The 18,548-nt window shown below is 41.7% G+C and overlaps 1 pseudogene; it reads left to right on the top strand.

Moving 5' to 3' along the window:
- Positions 1–1,955: 1,955 nt before the first annotated feature.
- On the top strand, positions 1,956–2,073 carry LOC124778193 (annotated as a pseudogene).
- The last annotated feature ends 16,475 nt before the right edge of the window (positions 2,074–18,548 follow it).

The following is an 18,548-nucleotide window of genomic DNA, read 5'->3' as shown; positions in this document are numbered from 1 at the left end:
GTGTCTGAATTTTTTAAAATAATTTTCCTCGTGAACGATACTCTAATTTTTGCCCATGATCGAGCCACGTGGTGATCACTTCATAAGTCGATGTTTTGGAGTTTTAGAAAATTCGTAGGAATTTAAATTTTCTTTTCTATGCCCGGTACGGAGATTTCAGATGAAGCATATCAGATATCGCCATCAGGTTTTGTGTCCCAGTATGTGGTGCGTGGTAAGGATCAATAACTTAGTGGGCGTCCGCCGTTGGGTGTTTGAGAAAAAGAACGCATGATCATCTCTTACTCACCACCGACCAGTAGTTCGTAAGGTTAAATGTATTTAAGCCTGACTATTGGAATTCAACATAAGGGATCATTTTTATCATAAATATTTGTATGTGCATTCAAAATTAATTGAAATAGCGGAAGCTCGTAGCATACACCTTTTAACTTTGCTTTGAAATAATAAAACAGTTCAAATTAATGAAGCCAGTTTAGACGCTAAGTAAGTCGGGTCACTTCTTTCCTTATCATGTGCTCGCTCTAAGCAACTTTAAACCACTGTCTGTTACGATGTGAAATGTAGTACCTGTATTAACGAGGGATAGAAAATCTCCCATGCTTATGAAGCCCCTTTCACCATTCCTTATAACCCAGATCGGCATCTGTGTTATCCGTTGAGTAATTAAATAATTTATTAATGACTATTCCACATTTTTTATGGGGACAAGCCTGTGGTTTATGGGCTAAAATCTAGCCTGCTTAGCTGAGTAGCCATGGCGTTTGACGGCCATGCGGCGGACCCGGGTTCGATTCCCGGGTGGGTTGGCAATTTTCTCCGCTCGACGACTGGGTTTTGTTTCGTCCTCATCATCATTTCATCATCATCGACATGCAAGTCACTCAATGTGGCGTCAACTGAAAAGTCTTGCAACTCGGCGGCCGAACTTCCCCCGATGGGAACAAAAAAAAGAAAGGTTCAGATGGCTCTGAGCACTATGGGACTTAACTGCTGAGATCATCAGTCTCCTAGAACTTAGAACTACTTAAACCTAACTAACCTAAGAACATCACAGACATACATGCCCGAGGCAGGGTTCGAACCTGCGATCGTAGCGGTCGCGCGGAGATGGGGACACCTGGCCATCAACGCCACACGAGCATTTCATTTCATTTCTGTACGGTATGTATGAAAAATGAATTTGGCGTATATAAATTCAAAGAAAGGTAATCTTAGAAAGTTCTGTTCGCCAATACACTGAGGTGATGAAGTGGTGGAATAGCGACGTGCACATGTACAGTAGTACCGCATACACAAGGTATAAAAGAACTGTGCCTCGGCGGAGTTGCCATTTGTAGGTGATCCATGTGAAAAGGTTCCCGGCGAGATTATGCGACTATCAAGTGGTTTTTCATTGCTGATTAAGTTCATTGAGTTGTGAAAGGAAAGTTGATATGTGTAATATGTGTAATGAAAAAAATTAACAGTGTGTTTAAATTATTGAAATTTATAAAATATACCTGTTTATAAAAGAGAAATTGTATGTAGAAAACTGGTTCATACTTAGGGAAGTTGCATTACAAGGAAGTGGCTTGGCGCGCTGGAAAAGGTGGTATTGGTGGTCAATCTGGGTGACAGGAGAGAGAGAGCACAGCTCGCAGTCAGTGGCTAGACGTTGTATTGTTGACAACGCGGGTGCCAAGTAAGGCATTTGAAAGTCAATTGATGTTGAAATTGCCTCGGATGGGGCTTTGGCTGTCTTATGGTGCTCCTGTTATCATAGAATGACTCTGAAATGAAGGAAAGACGTCGCCAAGAAGAATTCATAAAGAGTATTCAACTTCAAGAGCATGGTACCACTTAGCCGCCAAGTGCTTGCCACCAGTGTTGCGCGACTGCTCCACCAACTACAGGAGTTCAGATATGTGTCACAGTATGGACCAGTATATTGATGTGAGTGTTTATCAATAATGGTCAACGGTGTTGCTGCAGTGGTAACACCGTTTCCCATCAGATCACCGAAGTTAAGCGCTGTCGGACTGGGCTAGTACTTAGATGGGTGACCACCCGGTTTGCCGAGCGCTGTTGGCAAGCAGGGTGCACTCACTCCTTGTGAGGCAAACTGAGCAGCTACTTGATTGAGAAGTAGCGGCTCCGGCCTCGGAAACTGACATAAGGCCGGGAGAGCGGTGTGCTGACTACATGCCCTCCATTTCCGCATCCAGTGACGCCTATCTACTGAGGACGACACGGCGGCCGGTCGGTGCCGTTGGGCTTTCATGATCAATTCGGGAGGAGTTTTCTTAGTTTTAGTTTTTCAATAGTAATTTCAATGATAGAAATTCGTGTTTGAACATTGAAACTGTCCTGTTCATGAAAAAAAGCAGGGTCCTATCCTAAACGTGTTAAAGACCAAGTATCCTGTTTATGAAGAACCACTACCTTGTTTCTATTTGAAAGTGCCTAAGTTTTAGTGTTAACGCATGTAAATGTTGTTAAAATCACTTGCTTCGCAAGTAATGAAAGACGCGCACAATTTTGAATCTACTTGAAACTTCACTTTACCTTGAACTTATTTCTGAAGTCAATTAAGAATATTCTTAGTGTAAATTGCTGTAAAGCAGTGAAAGATAAATCATTTCAATTGGGGTTAGAAATCAGTATTAGTGTGATGCAAATTGTTTATGAAATGTGTGTATAGTCTGCTTATAAAGGAAGTTACAGTTTATGGGTCCCCACTATATTCTTTTCTATTATGAGAAGGTTAAACTAAACATTGTTTTGCTAAAGGAATCTGAAGTATTTCCATAAATGAGAGAGGGTAAAAAAGTGTTTGTACAGTGTTATATATATGCATTTGTGGTTTGTGTGTGTTAGTCAAACCAGGACTCTTGTCATACTTCGTTTCGTCTCCTGAGGTCTTTGATAACCTTGAAACACGTATGTAACGCAGCAGCGATGGCGAGGCATTGCAGCGTCTCTGACCAGAGAGCCTGCGCTTGACCGCGCGAGTGTTGCGAGCGGTTCTCAGTCTGTAGCTCGATTTAGTTGCGTGCAGTCGGTCAGTAGTAGTCGTGCAGGGCAGTTCGCGAGTAGTAGTCGTGCAGTGCAGTACGCTAGTAGTCGTCATGCAGAGCGGTCGGTCAGTAGTAGCAGCCCAGTGCGGTTGTGTGATGTAGGCGGTCGGCAACAATGGTCAAGATGCTGAATGAGGTATACTGTTAATTAATATAATCATTAGATAATGTAAAAATTTATTTATTGTAATTATTCTCCAACAAATGCCCCAATAATAATTTTTATTTCAAAAGCATTTTTTCAAAAATTTAATTTTTATTGAACTAAAGATTTCGTTGCACTTCCCATTTCACTCCACTTTTTTTAAAGAAAAATTTCAGTAAAATCACAAAAAAAAGGAATATTATTATTTGCAATGCAGTTCCTCCAAGCCGTGCGCACGAAAAAGAGCAGAAATTTGACATCCAGTTATTCTGAGGTAAGACTTTAATTCTGATTGTTTTACACAGGGCCAAAGACCGATGTTTCGGTTTAATTGAATTTTCTTATCACGGAATGGACTTTTAATTTTTTGTGAAGAATTTATATTTGAGTCAGATTGCTAATTTTTGTTTGATTGTCATTGTCAGTAGATTTCATTGTGGCGAGGTTACACTTAGCGCAATGTCCATTACCATTTCTAATTAGATATTGTCCATCTTTTAAAATTTTTGTGGGGAGGTTACACTCGGCTCCCATTTGTATTAAGTATTGTCATTTTAAATTACGGTGGGGAGGTTACAACCTTTTGGTGCTGAATTGGTTAATGGTTGAGGTGGTGATTATGATGAATAGGAGTAAAGTGCTAATTATCTTTTTGTGATTGCCAATTTATGCAAATGATGACTAATGCTTACCACTGGTCAGTTCGTCTGGTATTTGTGTGTGTTCATTGCACTCTACCAAGAGAGCAAGGATGAAACCACCCTTTGCTAAATTATATTTAAATTCTTTCAGATTAATGTTTAAAATTATTATGCCTAATTAGGCTGGCGACCGTTTATTATTTCATTCACAAAAAACTTTCACTACTTTCATTATTTCCTAGGGTAAATTCTTTCAGTTTTCTATTAATTGTCATAGTCACGAAATTCATGTTAAATGCCCTCTGTCCATTAGGTTAACCCACGGTCGAATATGTCAAAATTCATCCCAGAGTGTAACAGTTATTGCATGCCAAGGTCACATTTGGCACAATGGACGCACATAGGTGTTGTACCATGGGAAATTCAATTTCGGAAATCGTTAGGAAATTCAATATTCCGAGATCCATAGTGTCAAGAGTGTCTGGAGAACACCAAATTTCAGGCTTTACCTCTCAGCACGGACAACGCAGTGATCGACGGGCTTCACCTAACGATCGAGGGCAGCGGCGTTTGTGTAGAGTTGTCAGTGCTAACAGACAAGCAACAATGGGCGGAATAACCGTAGAAATCAGTATGGCATGTACAATGAACGTATCCGTTAGGATTGTGTGGCGAAATTTGGCGTTAATGGGCTGTGGCAGCAGACGACCGACGCTAACGCCTTTGCTAACAGCACGACAACGCCTGCAGCGCCTCTCCTGGGCTCGTTACCACATAGCTTGGACCCTAGACGACTGGAAAACCGTGGCCTAGACAGAAGCGTCCATGCGGGCTGTGATTCCATGAAATGGACAGTGTCCTCTGGTCCTACTGAACCGATCATTTACTGGAAATGGTTAAGTTCGGCTACTTGGAGAAGACCACTTACAGCCATTCATGGACTCCATGTTCCCAAACAACGATGTAATTTTTTTAGATGACAATGCGCCACAGTTCTTCGCAGTTGGCTTGAAGAATGTTCTGGACAATTCAAGCGAATTATTTGGCCCACCAGCTCGCCTGACATGAATCCCATCTTACATTTATAGGACATAATCGACAAGTCAGTTCCTTGACATAATCCTGAACAGGCAACACCTCCGCAGTTATGGGTGCTATAGAGGTAGCATGGCTCAATATTTCTGCAGGTGACATGCAAAGACTTGTTGAGTCCATGCCACGTCGAGCTGCTGCACTGCGCCGGGCGAAAGGAGGTCCGACACGGTATTAGGAGGCATCCCATGAGTTTTGTCACCTCAGTATGTAATGAAATGAAAGTAAGACAGCACTCAAATCCCCTATTTAGGCGTGCAATCTAGTCTCAGGGCACGTACAACAAACTTCAATGTGGTGACCCTGTGCCATGTGATTCCGCCACTTTTCAGTGCACGTTAAGTCTACAGTTAGCATCTTATCCTCTGTTTCTATGTATCCCAGGCTGTAATGGCAGCATCTTGGATAACGTGCTGAGCAACGTGCCTCCGAGTGTTTCTGCGCCGCTCCGCGCCCGATGCTTATCGGACAATTTAATTCCGTCTCCCAACGCCGATCGTAAATGTAATGAACTTCATCCTATTTCAGGGCTCAACGCTCTCTTACGATTTCTTGATTTAATATTAGCACAGCAGCTGCAGAATATACCACCGCTGCTTTCCGTATTATGAGTGAAATTAAAAATAAATACTGGATAGGTTTTCCGTAAATTGGGTTCTAGATACAAGTTATCGTAACCGGATCGTGCAGTAAAATTTACGAATGTGATCAACAGTATTCTGTTGCTTCTGTTTACACTTGTACACATTTGGTACTCCGGATAAAAGCAAAAGATCGTTCAGAAATGAAAGTAAAATTATGACATCATTTTTTATCTAGACTTACCTCAGTTGTTTCACGTTCAGGTCAATTGTTAACCTTATGAGTGAACACTCTATAAACAGTACGCTATGTCACTTAAAATAAAAACGACAGTGTAAGAGAACAACGTCATTAAGTATCAAGATTCGTTCAAATAATCATTCCCAAAAATGAAAATTACGCTTGACGAAGTTTACAAATTTAAAGTATACCGTGAAATAATTCAATAATGGTTGAATTTAAATAATTTTTTAAATAAAATTAAAATTAATTTATTAGAAACTACTAGCAGACTACTTGAAGAATAGTGAATTCTTACGGTAACTTACGAATAGTCTAATGAATTCAATTTTCTACCCCACTACTGTTTTTTCTGCAAATCTGAAACTGTGTAAACACAAAGTCGGAACAGCACAGTTTCGTTATCATAAAGTTACAGAAATCACAGAGTACGGTTTTTGTGGTTGCTTTCTTAAAGAAGAGATGCAGCTCAACCAGTATTCTGAACCCTGTTTTAAACCAGCTGAAAGCGGTAGAACATAGATGTTATGAAAGTATTAGTTCCAAAACTAGGTATGTAAATATTAAATATTAGTTATGAAACTTACATAAGGGAGCAAGATTACTTTTTAACTGCGCTTTGATGAAGTCATTAGATAGGTACCTAAAACCCGTCGACTACAAGGACATAGAACGGGATCGACCATGTCCAGAGGGATTTGACATAATCAACGAGAGTCATTAAGGACATTAGCAGAACCACAAGTAGGCTTAGAAAACTGACGTCTAACGACAATGAGTGTGACACATGCACTTCTACACAAACACGCGGAGTGACATATCGAAAACTGCAGCGTAGCGTCGAAACCACCACACTGAAGCATGCCTACCGTTGTGAATAATCCAAAGTATCACATCGACAACTACATCAGTAGTCTGGAATTCACACTTCAGTGCCTGGCAGAGTGTTCTTCGAACCATCTTCAGACTATTTCTGTACCGTTCCACACTGCAATAGCGCCTGGGGAAAATCGATACTCAAATCATCCTGTGAGAGCTCTGATTTTCCTTATTTTATCACAGTTATCATATCTCTTTATGTATATTGGTGACAGCAAAACATTTTATCATTGAGAGGAGAAAGCTGATGATTGAAATTTAGTGAAGAGATCTCGCCGCAACAAAAAATGCCTTTGATTTAATGATTGCCACACCAACTCGCTTATCACGTCCACGAAACTATCTCCGCTATTTCGCAATAATACAAAACGATCTGACCTTCTTTCAACTTTTTCATGTCCTCCGTAAAACCTACCTGGTAAAGATCCCATGCCACAGAGCAGTACTCTACCAGAGGACGAACAAACGTAGTGTAGGCAGCCTCTTAAGTCGATCTGGGTGTATCTTCTAAGTGTTCTGATGACAAAACACAGTCCATAGTTTGCCTTTCCCACAACATTATCTGAGACATCGCTCCAGTTTAATTTCGTAATAGTGATTTCTAGATATATATTTGCATTGACAGTCATTAAATTTGTGTGACTTATCGTGTAACCGACATTTAACGGATTCCATTTCGTACTCATGTAGATGACGTCAAACCTTTCCTTACAGATATTTTGTGTAACACATTTTGCAATTAGTTTTGATCCTCTGATGATTTTAGTAGACGGTAAATGACAGCTTCAACTGCAGACAATCTAAGAGGGCTGCTCAGAGTGTCATTTAAACCGTTTATATAGATTACGAGCAGCCGAGCGTCCATAACACTTACTTGTAGAACGCCGATTATCAATTTTTACATGATCTTTTTCATTGGATTGCTCTGTACTTTGACATTTTTGAAAGGAAATCATCCATCTAGTCGTGCAGCAATAGGCACGCTTCTTGATTGGAGGTTTCCTATGAGGAATAATGTCAAAAACCTTCTGGGAATCTAGAAATGTGGAACCAATCTGATGTGCTCTGTCGATAGCACTCATTACTTCGTGGGAGTAAACAACTAATTGTGTTTGCAAGATCGATATTTTCTGATTCCGTGCTCACAATGTGTCCATAGACAGTTACTCTTCGACGTAATACATAATAATCGAACAAAACATGTAAAATCCTTCTGCAGATCTATGTCAGTGGTATGGATCTGCAATTCAGCGGATTACTCGTATTTCCTTTCCTGAATATTGGTGTGATCTGTACAACTTTGCAGTCTTTTGGTATGGATCTTTCATCGAGTGAGCTGCTGTACACCAAAGCGCCGAGGAAACTGGCATAGGCACGCGTATTCAAATACACAGATATGTAAATACACAGAATACGACACTGCGGTCGGCAACGCCTATTAAGACAAAAAGCGTCTGGCGTAGTTGTTAGAACGGTTACTGCTGATTCAACGGCAGGTGATCAAGATTTAAGTGAGATTGAACGTTGTATTATAGTCGACAAGCGAGCGATGGGACACAGCGTATGCTAGGTAGCGATGAAGTGGGAATTTTCCCGTACAACCATTTAACGAGTGTATCGTGAATATCAGGAATCCGATAAATCATCAAATCTCCGACATCGCTGTGGCCGGGAAAAGATCCTACAAGAACTCCTTTCGGAGTTTGCTGATGCATTAGCTCCATACCTAACAATCATGTACAACCGTTCGCTAGAAGAGAGATCCGTACCCAAAGACTGGATAGTAGCACAGGTCACACCAATATTCAAGAAAGGTAGTAGGAGTAATACACTAAATTACAGGCCCATATCGTTAACGTCGACATGCAGCAGGATTTTAGAACATATATTGTGTTCGAACATTATGAATTACCTTGAAGGAAACGGTCTATTGACACACAGTCAACATGGGTTTAGAAAACATCGTTCCTGTGAAACACAACTAGCTCTTTATTCACATGAAGCGCTGAGTGCTATTGACAAGGGTTTTCGGATCGATTCCATATTCCTGGATTTTCGGAAGGCTTTTGACACTGTACCATACAAGCGGCTCGTAGTAAAATTGCGTGCTTATGGAATATCGTCTCAGTTATGTGACTGGATTTCTGATTTCCTGTCAGAGAGGTCATAGTTCGCAGTAACTGACAGAAAGCTATCGAGTAAAACAGAAGTGATTTCAGGCCTTCGCCAAGGTAATGTTATAGGCCCTTTGCTGTTCCTTTTCTATATAAATGATTTGGGAGACAATCTCAGCAGCCTTCTTCGGTTGTTTGCAGATGACGCTGTCGTTTATCGACTAATAAAGTCATCAGAAGATCAAAAGAAACAGCAAAACGATTTAGAAAAAATACCTGAATGGTGCGAAACGTGGCAGTTGACCCTAAATAATGAAAAGTGTGAGGTCATCCACATGAGTACTAAAACGAACTCGTTAAACTTCGGTTACACGATAAATCAGTCTAATCTAAAAGTGATAAATTCAACCTAATACCTAGGTATTACAATTACGAACAACTTAAATTGGAAAGAACGCATAGAAAATGTGGGGAAGGCTAACCAAAGGCTGTGTTTTATTGGCAGGACACTTATAACAGAGCTACTAAGGAGACTGCCTATACTACGCTTGTCCGTCCTCTTTTAGAATACTGCTACGCGGTGTGGTATCCTTATCAGGTGGGACTGACGAAGTACATCGAAAAAGTTCAAAAAAAGGCGGCACGTTTTGTATCATGGCGCAACATGGGAGAGAGAGTCACAGAAATGATACAGGATTTGGGCTGGTAATCATTAAAAGAAAGGCGTTTTTCGTTGCGACGAAATCTTCTCACGAAATTCCAATCACCAGCTTTCTCCTCCGAATGCGAAAATATTTTGTTCACACCGACCTACATAGGGCGGAACGATCACCACGATAAAATAAGGGAAATCCGAGCTTGTACGGAAAGATATAGGTGTTCATTCTTTCCGTGCGCTGTACGAGATTGGAATAATAGAGAATTGTGAAGGTGGTTCGATGAACCCTCTGCCAGGCACTTAAATGTGATTTGCGGAGTAGCCATGTAGATGTAGATGTAGATGAATGACGACTGAAGAGAATCGTTCAACGTGCCAGAAGTGCAATCCTTCCGCATATTGCTGCAGATTTCAATTCTGTCTCATCAACAAGTGTCAGCGTGCGAACCATTGAACGAAACATCATTGATATGGGCTTTCAGAGCCAAAGGCCCACTCTTGTACCGTTGATGATTGCACGGCACAAAGCTTTACATCTCGCCTTGTCCCGTCAACAGCGACATTAGACCGTTGGTAACTGGAAAATATGTTGCCTGGTCAGAAGAGCCTCGTTTCAAATTGTATTGAGCGGATGGGTATGGAACAAACTCATGAATCCATGGACCCTGCATGTCAGCAGAGGACTGTTCAAGCTGATGGAGGCTCTATAATGGTGTGGGGCGTCTGCAGTTGGAGTGATATGGGATACGACTCTTTCAAGTGACACGTAAGTAAGCATCCTGTCTGATCACCTACATCCATTCATGTCCATTATGCATTCCGACGGACTTGGAAAATTCCAGTAGGACAATTCGACACCCCACATGACCCGAATTGCTACAGAGTGGCTCCAGGAACTCTCTTCTGAATTTCTCTTCCACTGACCACCAAACTCCCCAGACATGAACATTATCTGAGATGCCTTGCAATGTGCTGTTCATAAGAGATCTCCAACCCTTCGTACTCCTACGGATTTATGGACAGCCCTGCAGGATTCAGGGTGTCAATTCCCTCCATCACTACTTCAGATATTAGTCAAGTCAACGCCTGGTCGTGTTGCAGCACTTCTGCAAGCTCGCAGGGGCGCTACACGACATTAGGCAGGTGTACCAGTTTCTTTGACTCTTCAGTGTGTATGACTGCTAAGTAGGGGGCTATTGCATCAGCAATTGAAATTAAGATAATTCCTATCTAGATCAGAAGACTTGCCTTTGTTAAGTGCTTCAAGCTGCTTCGGAATACCAAGTATATTTGCTTCTAACTTAATCACGTTGACAGTTGTTTTTTATTCGAATCTGGAATCTTTATTTCGTATTCTTTGATGACGGAACTTTCTTCTGCAACAATGTTGTGACCTGTTTTGCGTACCATGGGGGATCAGTAACATATTGTATTAATTTATTCGGTATAAATCTCTAACTGCTTGAGTTACTATTTCTTTGAATTCAAGCCACATCTGGTCTACACTTACATAGTTGGGAAGGTTTGGAGATTGTCTCTTAGGAAGGCGTCAAGCAGATTTTTATCTGCTCTTTTAAATAGATATTTTTGCGTTTACTTTTGGTGAATTTGGATGTTGCGGTGGTCAGTCTCGCTATAACGATCTTTTGGTGTCTAATCCCTGTATTCGTCATACACCCCATTTACACTGGGTTAGCTGGCCGAAGTGGCCGTGCGGTTAAAGGCGCTTCAGTCTGGAACCGCAAGACCGCTACGGTCGCAGGTTCGAGTCCTGCCTTGGGCATGGATGTTTGTGATGTCCTTAGGTTAGTTAGGTTTAACTAGTTCTAAGTTCTAGGGGACTAATGACCTCAGCAGTTAAGTCCTATAGTGCTCAGAGCCATTTGAACCATTTTTACACTGGGTTACTTGTTGCTAAGAGGTCAATAATGTTTCCGGAGCCATTTACACTTCGAGTGGGCTTCTGTACTAACTGCTCCAAATATTGTTCGGAGAAAACATTTTGTATAGTTTCTAACAATGTTTTATACCTACCATAGCTCTATCAAAGGGTGTACAAACATGAAGTTGCGTCACAAGTGACAAAAAACGATGAAGGAAGCGGTTATAATACGCAGAGAAGTCGTTAGAAGAAAATGTATCTACGAAAGGCAAACAAACTTTCGGAACGGTAAGCAAAGTGTTGATGAAGGGCCACGTTCGTGCAGATGTATAAAGAGCATGCATGACCGAAAACTGCAAGAGAATTCTAGATTAGGGAAACGGTTTGTCAGACTGATATTAGAGATACTGACAATTAATCACGATGGTGTCAACGTCATCATTTACGAACTTTAATGTACGCAACAGAGCTGTTCCTAGTTTTCGCACAACAAGTTCTGCGATTGATGGATGGATGGAACACATTGATTTCAAAGAGACGTGTCGTCTAGATCCACCTTTATCTTGTTTCAAATAACCATCACACGGGTTAAGACCTAAACGTTAAACGTTACGCAGACGTCAGTGCTGCACCGTGTGAGGTTGCTGTAATTTCGCACCTTACAAGCACTCATCCGCATATTTTGCCATGATCTACAACCACAACCAATACGATTCTGGACTTCACCTCCGGGTTGGAAGTCGTCGTTGAGTACGCAGCGATAAGTAAATGAGAGCACTTCCTCTGCCTATACTTACATTGAGTTGTTGTCTGAACTCCATCCTTGTGGTTGGGAGTTCGCGTTTCTCGTCTGTAGAACACAGAGAGGAGTAGACAGTATTAGAGTATATTAGTCAGAGGACCGCCTTCTGCCGTCCTAGTGTTTGAAAGAGTTTATTTGTGTTGGAGTTCTTACATCGTAGCAGGCGAGTAGGAGAGCAATCACTTCGACTCACTGGACGCAGTACATACGGCGATATCGCAAATTGCTTATTAGGGCTGTTGTTGTTGTTGTTGTGATCTTCAGTCCTGAGACTGGTTTGATGCAGCTCTCCAAGCTACTCTATCCTGTGCAAGCTTCTTCATCTCCCAGTACCTACAGCAACCCATATCCTTCTGAATCTGCTTAGTGTATTCATCTCTTGGTCTCCCTGTACTATTTTTAGCCTCCACGCTGCCCTCCAATAGAAAATTGGTGATCCCTTGATGCCTCAGAACATGTTCTACCAACCGATCACTTCTTCCAGTCAAGTTGTGCCACAAACTCCTCCCCAATCCTATTCAATACCTCCTCATTAGTTATGCAATCTACCCATCTATTCTTCAGCATTCTTCTGTAGCAGTGCATTTCGAAAGCTTCTATTCTCTTCTTGTCTAAACTATTTATCGTCCATGTTTCACTTCCATACATGGCTACACTCCATACAAGTACTTTCAAAGACGACTTCCTGGCACTTAAATCTATACTCGACGTTAACAAATTTCTCTTCTTCAGAAACGTTTTCCTTGCGATTGCTAGTCTACCTTTTATTTCCTCTCTACTTTTACTATCATCAGTTATTTTGCTCCCCAAATAGGAAAACTCCTTTACTACTTTAAGTGTCTCATTTCCTAATCTAATTCCCTCAGAATCACCCGACTTAGTTCGACTACATTCCATTATCCTCGTTTTGCTTTTGTCGATGTACATCTTATATCTTCCTTTCAAGACACTATGCATTCCGTTCAACTGCTCTTCAAAGTCCTTTGCTGTCTCTGACAGAATTACAATGTCATCGGCGAACCTCAAAGTTTTTATTTCTTCTCCATGGATTTTAATACCTATTCCGAATTTTTCTTTTGTTTCCTTTACTGCTTGCTCAATATACATATTGAATAACATCGGGGAGAGGCTACAACCCTGTCTCACTCCCTTCACAACCACTGCTTCCCTTTCATGTCCCTCGACTCTTATAAGTGCCGTCTGGTTTCTGTACAAATTGTAAATAACCTTTCGGTCCCTGTATTTTACCCCTGCCACCTTTAGAATTTGAAAGAGAGTATTCAGGTCAACATTGTCAAAAGCTTTCTCTAAGTCTACAAATGCTAGAAATGTAGGGTGCCTTTCCTTAATCTAGCTTCTAAAATAAGTCGTAGGGTCAGTATTGCCTCAAGTGTTCCGATATTTCTACGAAATCGAAACTGATCTTCCCCGAGGTCGGCTTCTACTAGTTTTTCCATTCGTCTGTAAAGAATTCGTGTTAGTATTTTGCAGTCGTGACTTATTAAATTGATAGTTCGGTAATTTTCACATCTGTCAGCACCTCCTTTCTTTGGGATTGGGATTATTACATTCTTCTTGAAGTCTGAGGGTATTTCGCCTGTCTCATACATCTTGCTCACTAGATGGTAGAGTTTTGTCAGGACTAGCTCTCCCAAGGCTGTCAGTAGCTCTAATGGAATGTTGTCTACTCCCGGGGCCTTGTTTCGACTCTGGTCTGTCAATGGTCTGTCAAACTCTTCACGCAGTATCATTATTAGGGCTATAAAAGCTAAACAGCCGTGATCACGTTAGTTTATTTCCACTGAGGTTCCACACCACCGTAGATCACCTTTGAAAGTAGTGTCTTCTAGTGTTTGGTACGTAGATGATGTTGCGTTATTGATAATAGATCATGCACTCATAATAAGGGGCAGAGTTGGGCATACGATTAGTAATTACAGTGATATCGCAATTTGCTTCGGCTTATTAGGGCTATAAAAGCCAAACAGCTGTGATCATGTTAGTTTATTTCCACTGAGGTTCCACACACTGTGTCATCTAGTGTTTGGTACTTAGATGATGTCAGTTATTTCGCGTTATTGATAATAGATCGCCCAGTCGTAATAAGGGGCAGAATTGGGCAAATGATTAGTAATTTTACTCAGGAAATGTAAACTTTGTAATATAAAGATTTTTTTAAAATCTGCAATAAATATGAAAGCTGGAATTACGTTTATCATTTAGTAGGATTAGTTGCCTTCATTATTCATTTATGTTCAGATTGTAATTTATAGAATTAAAAGATCGTAAGATATGCTTCAGGGGGTAGGCAGACAGGGTCAAATCATCATTTTAGCCTTTATTATTCTCCGTTGCGCACATTCATTTTACACCCGTCTGGGGTAGCACCTTGGAACCGCACACTTTTCTGTATCACGCTTCGACGGATTTCCAAATACGTGTGAAGTAAGTGCCTCAGTCAACTAAAAAAGATGCATTTGTTGATAGTTTCTAGCATTTTTATTAAGATTGCCAGAAGGGTTTTGCGGCCTAATAGACGTTACTGTGAAGTAACCGATTCGCACACTCAATGAACACAATCCGCCATAGTTGGTACCGTTACGGTGTTTGTTGGCAGCAATTACGTCGCAAAGCTCCCTGTCTGCTCTCTCAAATACAGCTGCCAGGCGCTCCTTATAGAAGAGACGCAGGGTGAAGGTGGCGGCTCGAAATGTTGGGGCTCTCCAATTAAGACTAGGATCGTAAAGTCGTTCTGGTGTGCAGCTGCCTGACGCGGCCAGCTGCTCCGGTGACGCCCCTCCCCCCCCCCCCCCCCCCCACCTCTACTCAACCCATCCTCCACCAGTCCCACTCACCAACAACATTGCAACAGAAGCGTTTTCGAAGCGGAGTGGGCCGAGGTGAAACCTCGTACAGTCATTATAAATGAACGAAGAATAATGGCGCAGGCCACGAGATATACAGGGCGCTTCAAAAGGAATGGCATGATTTTGGACGGTGATAATTATGAAACGTGGGACTTGCCGGCAACGAAATGTGTGGGTATTTGAATGGGCGTAGAGTTTCAGAAAGTCGCCGTTGGATGTCAGTTTGCAGTCAGTCGAAGTATGTTGCGTCCACTCAGCATAAGTCATTTTACGTGCTGCAGTTTACAAAGAATGAGTCAGTAATTGCGGTCCAGCGAGTTTTTAGTCGGCGTTTTAGCATTGATCCGCCTGCGCCCAAAAACATTTGTCACTCGTATCGCCGATTCGAAGAAACAGGATGCTTGTGCAAAGGTAAAGAGTCCAGCTCGACCTAGCACTTGATGGAAAGAATTCGACTAAAATTTCTGCAGAGTCCACGAATGTCTCCTCGCCGCATAAGGAGAGACCTGGCATGCTACATACAACTGCGTGGCACGCGTTAAGGTATCGTTTGGTCTACAAATCATACAGTTTACGATTAGTGCTAGCTCTTCGGGTTTGGTGGTAAAAGGAACAGGTTTATTTGAGTAGAGGACATGGAAGACGATACATTTTTACCACGGTTAATTTTCATGTTAGCGGTAAAGTGAATCCATGTAATGTGCGGAAATTGGGACTTCAAACCCCCATGACATTGTAGAGCACTAAAGAGACTCACCTAAAGTGAACGTTTTTCGTGCCGTTTTTCGTGGAAAACATGTAGGGCCCCTACAAACGTACACTCCACCTCAACAATGGATAGGACGCACGAGACCCCGAGACACCGCCATGCATTCTTGGCCTCCAAGATCGCCACACATGACCCCATGCGATTTTTTCTTGTGGGGATATGTGAAGGAAAGTGTGTTAGCTCCCCTTAACCTTTTGACATAGAAGAAGTGAAGAGCAGAATAACAGCCGCCATAAATTTTAAAAGCCGGTAAATTGTGCAAAGGTTAGGACGATTTTAGGTATCGTCTGCATGTTGTTCGTGCTGTTGCTGGTTGACGCATAGAGTATTTGTAACAGCACAGCTAAAACTTGAAGATTTTGTGAGTATTTTGCAATTCATTCCATGTTTGTAGTAGGTGTTGGTCAATAAATATGGTGTATTGATATCAGTGCTTTCTTTTTGAAACACCGTGTACTCTACCGAATCACTGTAAACTGGGTGATAATTCAAAGTTTCTTCCCATTCCGTTTACGGACAGACCTGGGGGAGAATGACTGATTCATTCCTTTTACTGGAGCTGTCAGTAGCACACTTTTACCTGTGCGATAAATAAGGAAACACAAAAATCGTCAGGAAAAGAGGGACAGAGCAGTATAAGCTGCTTAAGGTAGAACTTGCGCGAATAAACTGAGGTGGCAAAAGTCGCGGGAAGGATTGTCTCGTTTGAAGATGAGCAGTGGATGATGCGGCTATATGTTGTGAACGACACTAATGTAGTCACGACATAAGGGCAGACCGCTACAAGCAGGTGTGTACTGAACATTGGGGCACATCGTTAGTTAATCGACTTTGATGGTTGGTTGGTGGTTAGTGTTTAACGTCCCGTCGACAACGAGGTCATTAGAGACGGAGCGCAAGCTCGGGTTAGGGAAGGATTGGGAAGGAAATCGACCGTGCCCTTTCAAAGGAACCATCCCGGCATTTGCCTGAAACTATTTAGGGAAATCATGGAAAACCTAAATCAGGATGGCTGGAGACGGGATTGAACCGTCGTCCTCCCGAATGCGAGTCCAGTGTGCTAACCACTGCGCCACCTCGCTCGGTTAATCGACTTTGAACGCAGGTCGATAATCTGTGCAAGACTCACGAGTCACTGCATATCTGAAGTCGTAGTTCATGTTTTCAAGGTCAAAGCGTCTGGTCATGTATGTGGAATAACGCAGGAAGAAGGCTTCCACACTCATATATCGCCGCACAGGACGGACCACAAGTGTTCGATGAAATGTTACAAGATGTGACCGACGGACTGCTGTGACAAACTATCTTATATTCTGGGAATCTGATCTGTTGAAAGGCGTGTTGTTAGGAAGAATCCTGCGAACAGCTGGTAAAATTGTTGTTTATTAAAACACAACCATTTCACGGCCTAAAGCCGCATTGTCAGGTGCAACCTACAAGGTAAAAACACGCTACAGTGTCACCACTTTTGTGCATATTAAAATTAATAAAGGAATGTCTAAAATATACTGACAATGTTAAAAGACCATAGGCATACCCATCGCTCCTAGTCAAATTTGCTATTCAATGAATATTGTCAAATTGCCTGCTTCTAAAAAGAAGAAACAAAGATATTTATAGTGATCGGTGGCTTGCGATAGAAAATGGTCACTCTAACATGATTAGTCGCGGTACTATGCAAACCACTATGTAGGATGTATCAGGGGTGACGGCAGAGTAGCTCGGTGTTAGGCAAAGTAAAAGCGGCCCGCGCGAACGACAAAGAAAGACCTGCTGGGTGGCCGAACGGAAGCTATCCGTGTGCACAGTGTGACGTCATGTACTCACGACGGGGAGCGCAGGGTCGCTACCTTTACAAGCGAGAACAATAAGAATGTTATTATGTTGTAGTACCCAATCGTATAAATAAAATTAGGCAGAAAACTAAGGTGCTGTGATTCTAAGTGGTTATTCAATGTGAACTGTACATTTTCCTTTTTATATCTGAAAATTTCTGCTTTCTCTTTTTTATGAATTGTGCTTGTATTTTTTCTGAAAAGCTTGTGATGCTGTGCCCTTCTCCGCGGTAAGTGTGCTGTTAATGCCACCTGATACATCCACATAGTAATTTGCATAGTGCAGTGTGTATTTCTTATTGACAATCTGACTCCTTTTTAAAAACTTTTAGCGTCTGCTCACTATAAAATATTTATCTTTTTTATTCTTAGATGTAGGTAAATTTTAAAGACTGGAGCACGTCTTCCTTACCTTTCGCTCGCCATATTATTGACAATATTCAAATGGCTCTGAGCACTATGGGAATTAACATCTGTGGTCATCAGTCCCCTAGAACTACTTAAACCTAAGTAACCTAAGGACATCACACACATCCATGCGCGAGGCAGGATTCGAACCTGCGGCCGTAGCGGTCACGTGGTTCCAGACTGAAGGGCCTAGAACCGCACGGCCACACAGGTCGGCGACAATATTCACTGAATAGCAAAGTTGGACTAGGAGCGATGGGTATGCATACGATCTTTTAACTTTGTGAGCATATTTTAGACATTCCTTTATTAATTTTAATATCCACTCCAACAACCCTTCCACAACAAAGGTCAAAATTTTAATAACGATTGTGGTGTTGCTCACGCTGCTAAATACTGCATTTTCGGGCAAAAACAGTCATATTATGTGGCAGGTGTCGTTAGAGCACAGTTAATAAAGTCATTTCATGTAATAATGAAAACACTAGGCACTCTTCTTTTCGCGTTTCTCACGCTGACCTCGTCGTAAAATCATGGCTCAATCGTTGAAGATTTAGGTATTTATGATTCCAAGC

Source organism: Schistocerca piceifrons, chromosome 2, assembly GCF_021461385.2.
Source record: "Schistocerca piceifrons isolate TAMUIC-IGC-003096 chromosome 2, iqSchPice1.1, whole genome shotgun sequence".
NCBI classification, from domain to species: Eukaryota; Metazoa; Arthropoda; class Insecta; order Orthoptera; family Acrididae; genus Schistocerca; species Schistocerca piceifrons.
The sequence above is the reverse complement of the archived record's forward strand: the minus strand, read 5'-3'. Positions and strand labels throughout refer to the sequence as shown.